This window comes from Meriones unguiculatus, assembly GCF_030254825.1.
Source record: "Meriones unguiculatus strain TT.TT164.6M chromosome 13 unlocalized genomic scaffold, Bangor_MerUng_6.1 Chr13_unordered_Scaffold_41, whole genome shotgun sequence".
Classification (NCBI taxonomy): Eukaryota; Metazoa; Chordata; class Mammalia; order Rodentia; family Muridae; genus Meriones; species Meriones unguiculatus.
Genome location: NW_026843650.1, coordinates 4,040,368 through 4,049,030, shown reverse-complemented (window position 1 = coordinate 4,049,030; position 8,663 = coordinate 4,040,368).

The following is an 8,663-nucleotide window of genomic DNA, read 5'->3' as shown; positions in this document are numbered from 1 at the left end:
AGTTGTACTCTCACTAGCACATATACACAAAACATGTAAGTATACACAAACACACTCCAGCATTTTTTAATTCATTTTTATTTTTATTGATTATAGTTTATTCACTTTGTATCCCTGCTATAGACCCCTCCTCATCCCCTCCCAATCCTACCCTCTCTCCCTCTTCTTCTCCTATCCCCCCCACTCCACTGATAGGGAAGGTACTTCTCTCCATCCATCTAAACCTAATCTATCAGGTTTCACAGGGACTGTCTTCATTGTCTTCCTCTGTGGAATGGTAAGACTGTTCCCCATGCAGGCAGAGGTGACCAAAGAGCCAGGCCCTGAGTTCATGTCACAGACAGTCCTTGTTCCCATTACTAGGAAACCCTCTTGGACACTGAGCTGCAATGGGTTAAATCTGTCAGGGGTACTACATTATATCCATTCTTTGTGCTTGTTTGGAGTATGAGTCTCCAAAAATCCCTGTACCCAGATTTTTCTGGTTCTATTGCTCTCCTTGTGGAGCTCCTGTCCCTTCCAGGTCTTTCTTTCTCCTCCTTCTTTCATAAGATTACCTGCACTCTGCCCAAAGTTTGGTTATGAGCCTCAATATCTGTTTTGACACCCTGCTGCATAGAGTCTTTCAGAAGCCCTCTCTGGTAGGCTCCTGTCCAGTTCCCTGCTTTTTCCCTCTTCTGGTGTCCATCCTGTTTCTATTTCTGAATGGAGACTGAGCATCTTACCCAGGGTCCTCTTTCTTGATTAGCTTCTTTAGCCCTACAGATTTTAGTATGATTACCCTATATTTATATGTCTAGTATCTGGTTATAAATGATGAAGTTAACAAAGCAATGCAGCCATTTATAGATAACAGAAATTATTTGTAGAATATGAAGACTTATTGCTGTTCATTAAAAGGAAAATGGTTCCTTCGTACATCTTATTTTATTCTTTAATTCCTTGATTCAAGGATAGACCACTTAAAAATCATAGCTTAGCTCAGAAATGCATCCCTGTCATCCTAAATCTATTATTCAGTGCAGGCTAATCTTTCAGACTGAGGCCAGATTGTTCCACAGAGTGTGTTTTCAGTTTGTTTGTTTGGTTGGTTGTTTTTGAGACACAATTTTCTTGTGTAGCTTTAGCTGTTCTGGACTCACTTTGTAGACCCAGCCATCCTCAAAATCACATAAATCTGTTTGCCTCATCTTCCTTGAGTGCTGGGATTACAGCTGTGTGCCACCATGCACACCTCCACGGACACTTCTAAAACAGGCATGGCTACACAATGATTTCAAAATGCAAACTATCTTTCAAGGTATAGATTTTTTTCCTGAGGGATAGTGTACACAGGGACGTTAGAAGTTTTCTGAAATTGTGCTTTGTCCTTTCTGTAAGTGAAAACTGTAGTATTGTAACATCCCCCTCATAGATAAGACATTATTACCAGATGGCATTGCTCCCTGAGCAATCTACTTTCATGGCCTCCTTTACTTCATTTTGAAATAAGAATTTATGGTCAAAACATTCCAGAGGCATTTCTGTCCATAATTTTAAATTTTTTACATTTATTTCTGCATGACTTTGAGCCAAGAGTGCTTTTTATCTCTTATTTTTACATTATTGAGAATAGGACTTAATTTAGAATGGCTCTGAGTAGGTGAATCCACATTTGAACTTATCTATATGCCCTAAGTAAATTCCGGTGATTGCTTTGTTAACGAAAACCATTGCTTTGGAAAGGACTCTTATGCTCTTCTTGCCTGTGCCAGGAAAATCTCTTTCTCAGGTCCTGTGTCTTAGCTGGTGTAACAAAACACCAACAACACAGGCTCTAAACAACAATCAATAAATGGGACCTCATGAAACTGAAAAGTTTCTGTAAAGCAAAGAACCCTGTCTACAGATTGGGAAAGAATGTTCACTAACCCTATATCTGACAAGAGGGCTAATATCCAGAATATATAGAAAACTCAAGAAGTTAAACAGCAACAACTCAAGTAATCCAATTAAAAAAATGGGATACAGAGCTAAACAGAATTCTCAATAGAGGAATGACAGAGAAACACTTAAAGAAATGCTCAACACCCTTAGTCATCAGGGAAATGCAAATCAAAACAACTGCGAGATTTCACCTTACAGCAATCAGAATAGCTAAGATCTAAAGCTCAAGGGACAAATCATGCTGAAGAGGATGTTGCGAAAGAGGAACCCTTCTCCACTCCTGGTGGGAATATAAACTTGTACAATCACTTTGGAAATCAATCTGGCACTTTCTCAGACAATTAGGAATACTGCTTCCTCAATATTCCACTCCTAAGCATATATCCAAAAGATGTTCAAGTATACAACAAGGACATTTGTCCAAACATGTTTGTAACAGCTCTATTTGTAATAGAAGTTGGAAACAACCCAGGTGCCCCTCAACTGAGGAATGGATACAGAAATTGTGGTATATCTACATAATGGAATATTGCTCAGCAATAAAAAAAAAGGAAATCATGAAAATTGCAGGCAAATGGTGGGAACTGGAAAAGATCATCCTGAGTGAGGTATCCCAGAAGCAGAAAGACACACAGGGTATATACTACTCATAAGTGGATAATAGACATAAAATATAGGATAAACATACTAAAATCTAGACAACTATGAACGAGGATCACTCTGGCTAAGATGCAGAATCCTCATTCAGAAAGGCAAAGATGGTGGACATCAGAAGAGGGAGAAAACGGAACAGGACAGGAGCCTACCAAAGAGGGAATCTGAAAGGCTCTACCCTGCAGAGTATCAGAGAAGATGCTGAGACTTGTAGTCAAATTTTGGGCAGAGTGCAAAGAACTTCATGAAAGAAGTAGGAAATAATATGACATGGAGAGGACAGGTGCTCCACAAGGAGAGCAACAGAACCAAAAAAATCTGGACACAGGGGTATTTTCTGAGACTGATACTCCAACCAAGGACCATTGATTTAGATAAACTAGAACCCTGCACAGATGTTGCCCACAGCAGTTCAGTGTCCAAGTAGGTTCCATTGTAATGGGAACAGGGACTGTCTCTGACATGAACTGATTGGACTACTCTTTGATCACCTCCCCCTGAGGGGGTAGCAACATTACCAGGCCAAAGAGGAAGACAGTGAAGCTATTCGGGATGAGCCCTGATAGACAATGATCATAGGGAGGGAGAGGAGGACCTCCCCTATCAGTGGACTTGGGGAGGCACATGTGTGAAGGACAAGGGAGGATGGGATTGGGAGAGGAAGAGGGAGGGGGCACAGAGGGATTCAAAGTGAATAAAGTGTAATTAATAAAACTAATATAAAAAATGGAAAGAAAAAAAGACACAGAAGCCGAATATACAAGCTCTCATTGGTCAAATGACAAAACAATTTGAACATCAAAATGTTCTGCATATCTATGTCCTCCCAAAATTCCTATGTTGAAGTCCTGAGACCCAAAGTAACAGAACTGCAGGAGATCCTTGGGAGGTACTCAGGTCTGGGAGGTGAAGCCCTTATAAATAGGTTCATAACCTTATTGAAGAGATCCTATAAAATCATGTGGCCCTTTAGAACATTTGAGTATAAAGTGAGTACATGACTGTAGACAAGCATGCCCCCAACTAGACCTTATAATTTAACTTTAGACTTTCCAGAGTTCACAACTGTAAAAAGTAAAGCCTTGGTTTATAAATCATCTGTCACTTAGCCCCAGCAGACTAAAACAAAAATAACAGTCCAGTCTGCTGCCGAAGGCACATAAATCATGAATCCATATTGATGTTTTTTAAGTGTATGGCAAATGCATTAACATTCTGATGAGGACCAAGACACAGAGTGTCAAGGTACTCATGAGGGTGCAGGGTATTATCTATATAGTAGAAATAGCTTGAAAACACTGATTACAAGTAATCAAAGTGAAAGTATGTACCACCTGATAGGACAGTGTGTTACACTTTTGTGATACACTTGTCCCAGTTTATATATTGATCCATGAGAACACAGAGAGCTTGGAGAGAGTCTATTAAAATAACTAACCTGGGATATTAGCTATATAGTACAGGATAACCATTCCAGAGGCATTTCTGTCCATAATTTTAAAATTTTTACATCTAATTCTGCATGAATTTGAGCCAAGATTGCCTTTTTATCTCTTATTTTTACATTATTATCACATTCAACATGGGAATTAATTTAGAATGGCTCTGAGTAGGCAAACCCATATTTGAACTTATCCTTATGCCCTAAGTTAAATTTTGGTGCTTGCTTTGTTGAAGAAAACCATTGCTTTGCAAAGGACTCTTATGCTCTTCTTGCCTGTGTCAGGAAAATCTCTTTCTCAGGTCTTGTGTCTTCACTGGTGTAACAAAACACCAAAAGCACAGACTCTTAACAGCTCCAATCAATAAATGAGAACTCATGAAACTGAAAAGCTTCTGTAAAGCAAAGGGTACTGTCTACAGATTGGGAAAGGATGTTCTCTAACCCTATATCTGACAGAGGGCTAATATCCAGAATATATAGAGAACTCAAGAAGTTAAACAGCAATAAATCAAGTAATCCAATTTTTAAAAAATGGGGTACAGAGCTAAACAGAGAATTCTCAATAGAGGAATGGCAGAGAAACACTTTAATGCTCAATGCTGTTAGTCATCAGGGAAATGCAAATCAAAACAACCCTAAGATTTCACCTTACACCCATCAGAAGAGCTAAGTTCTAAAGCTCAAGTGACAATACATGCTGAAGAGGATATAGAGAAAGAGGAACCCTCCTCTACTCCTGGTGGGAATGTAAACTTGTACATCACATTGGAAATCAATCTGGCACTTTCTCAGACAATTAGCAATAGTGCTTCCTCAAGATACAGCTATACCACTCCTAAGCATTTATCCAAAAGATGCTCAAATATACAAGAAGGTCATTTGCTCAACCATGTTTGTAGCAGCTTTATTTGTAATAGAATTTGGAAACAACCCAGATGCCCCTCAACTGAAGAATGGGTACAGAAATTGTGGTACATCTAATTAATGGTATATTACTCAGCAATAAAAAAAAAAAAACAAGGAAATTATGAAAATTGCAGGCAAATGGTGGGAACTGGAAAAGATCATCCTGAGTGAGGTATCCCAGAAGCAGAAAGACACACAGGATATATACTACTCAAAATGGATATTAGACATATAATATAGGATAAACATACTAAAATCTATACAACTGAAGAAAATTATGAATGAGGAGGACTCTGGCTAAGGTGATGAATCCTCATTCAGAAAGGCAAAGAGGATGGACATCAGAAGGGGAAGAAAACAGGGAACAGGATAAGAGCCTAAAACGGAGGGAATCTGAAAGGCTCTACCCTGCAAGGTATCAGAGAAGATGCTGAGACTTGTAGCCAAATTTTGGGAAGAGTGCAGAGCACTTCATGAAAGAAGTAGGAAATAAGACCTGGAGAGGACAGGTGCTCCACAAGGGGAGCAAGAGAACCAAAAAATCTGGGCACAGGGGTATTTTCTGAGACTGATACTCCAGCCAAGGACCATTGATGGAGATAAACTAGAACCATGCACAGATGTTGCCCATGGCAGTTCAGTGTCCAAGTGGGTTCCATTGTAATGGGAACTGAGACTGGCTCTGACATGAACTGATTGGCCTGCTCTTTGATCACCTCCCCCTGAGGGGAAAGCAACCTTACCAGACCACAGAGGAAGACAGTGAAGCTATTTCTGATGAGCCCTGATAGACAATGATCATAGGGAAAAAGAGGAGGACCTTCCCTATCAGTGGACTTAGGGAGGTTCATGTGTAGAGAAGGAGGAGGGAGGATGGAATTGGGAGAGTAGCAGGGAGGGGGCACAGAGGGATTCAAAGTGAATAAAGTGTAATTAAAAAATTAATATAAAAATGGAAAGAAAAAAAGACACAGAAGCCATATATATAAGCTCTCATTGGTCAAATGACAAAACAATTTGAACATCAAAATGTTCTGTATATCTACGTCCTCCCAAAATTCCTATGTTGAAATCTTGAGACCCAAAGTAATAGAACTACAAGAAATATTTGGGAGGTACTCAGGTCTGGGAGGTGAAGCCCTTATAAATAGGTTCATAACCTTATTGAAGAGACCTTATAAAATCATGTGGCCCTTTAGAACACTGAGTTTAAAGTGAGAACAAGACTGTAGACAAGCATGCCCCCAACTAGACCTTATAATTTAACTTTAGACTTTCCAGAGTTCACAACTGTGAAAAGTAAAGCCTTTATTTATAAATCATTTGTCACTTAGCCCCAGCAGACTAAAACAAACAGTAACAGTCCAGTCCACTACAGACGGCACATAAATCATGAATACATATTGATGTAAGTGTATGGCAAATGCATTAACATTCTGATGAGGACCAAGACATAGTGTCAAGGTACTCATGGGGGTACAGCATATTAACTGTGTAGTAGAAAAGCCTGGAAAACACTGATTACAAGTAATCAGAGTGAAAGTATGTACCACCTGACAGGACACAGTGTATTACACTTTTGTGATAACCTTGTCCATGTTTATGCATCGATCTATGAGAACACAGAGAGCTTAGAGAGAGTCTAGAAAAATAATCAACCTGAGATATTAGCCATATAGTACAGGATAACCATGGTACAACCCACAGACTGAAATAAACTAAGTAACATGGAGGGTTGAAGAGAGGATTATTGAATCCCACTAAGAAGGGGACAGACATGGGAGGTGGATCGAGAGAGGAAGTGGGTGGGAGACTGGGGTGAAGAGAGGAACAGGAGGGGGATCAGGTGTGGGTAAAGTGGGAATGGGGGTGAGAGGACTAGGAGAGAAGGGAAATTGGTGTTGAGGCATATCTGAGACAAGATGAAGACCTGAAATTTTGGAGGTGCCTGGGAAGATATGAGGGTGACCCTGGCTGAGACTCCTAAAAGCAGGGATATTGAAACTTAAGTAGACATATCCCATAGCCAGAGGAGGGATAACTCTCAGAAAACTCTCACTCAAATTTGACCACCTACAAGATATGCAGGGATAAAAGATGGAACAGAGATTGAGGAAATGGCCAACCAATGACTGACACAACTTGAGACCCAACCCATGGGAAAGACTCAACTTCTGACACTATTAATAATACTCTGTTATGCTTGTAGACAGGGGAATAGCATAACTATCATCTGAGAGGCTTCATCCAACAGATAATGGAAACAGTTGCAGAGACCCACAGCCAAAGAAACATTGGCAGAATTCAGGGAGTCTTGTGGAAAAATTAAAGGAAGGATTGAGGGAGCTTGAGGGGTAGGACCCCACAAGACCTACATAACCAGCTCACATGCGACCATGGGGATTCATAGAGACTGAACCACCAACAAAAGAACATGCCTGTACTAGTCCTAGGTCCCCTCCACATATGAAACTGATGGGCTGCTTGTCCTCAAGTGGGTCCCCTAACAACTAGAGCAGGGTCTGTCTATGACTTGGACTCTGGTGCCTCCCTCTGGATCCCATTTCCCTAGCAGGGCTGCCTTATCTTGCCTCAGTGAAAGAGGAGGTATTTAATCTTGATGTAACTTGATGTGCCAGGGTGGGTTGGTTGGGGGCTCTCTGGGGAAAATGGGTGAGTGGGATGAGGGCAGGACTGGGAGGAGAGGAAGGAATGGGGTTGTGAGTGGGATGTAAAATGAACAAATAAATAAATTAATGAAGACAAAATACAATTGACCCACAGTCATCAAAAGTGACAGGATCATGAAAAAGATGATGGAACTATTCCATATTGAAAGATACGAAAAAGATAAGGAAACAATGCAACACTTAAATGTACCAACTTCTTCGACAATTATGTGAGTAATAACATAGTCAACAAAACCCAAATTAAATGTAATACTGTGTCAGTGTGAATTACCAAATTTGATAACTGCACTGTCATTATGTAAGACAAAGTTCTTGTTTGTATAAAATCAACACTAAACCATTCTGAGTGACAGAGCATAAGGTCAGCAGCTTCCTCTCAAAATGTCCAAAGTAAAAGAGCAATTAACTGTACATACTTGAAACTATCTTCAAGTTTGTTATCGTTTCAAAAGTGTTGTGGGAGAGCTGAACATGGTCTTTAACTCCAGCACTTGGGAGGCAGAGAAAGACAGATCTCTGTAGGTTCAAGGCCAGCCTGGTCTACATAGGGAAGCCCAGGACAACCAGGTCTCTGTAGAGAGAATTTGTTTCAAAAAAACCAAACTAAATAAAATTGTTGTAAGGAGAACAATGTAACTGAAAACTGAACAAGATTAAAAACAAAGCTGATTCTCCACACTGGCAGTCTGGGTAAGACTATGTCTGTAAGAGACTGAAAAGTGAAATGACATGACATTGTGGAACAGCAATAAGATTCTCTAAATACAGCCCACAGTCTTCTTTTTTTGTTGTGTATGTGTGGGGAGGAGGGAGTGTTCATGATGTGGGTAAAGGATGAATACTAGTGAACACAGGGGAATGTCAGATGACAACTCTGTGCTGTCATTTTTGCTTTCCACCTTTTCAGGAATTCAGGGGTCAAACTCAGGTCTCCAGGCTTGCCCAGCAAGAGCCTTTATCTACTATGTCATCCTACCAACCTGCAAGCGATTCTCTTAAATGACCTCAATTAGGTAATAGTGAGAAAAAAATGTGAAGTGTCC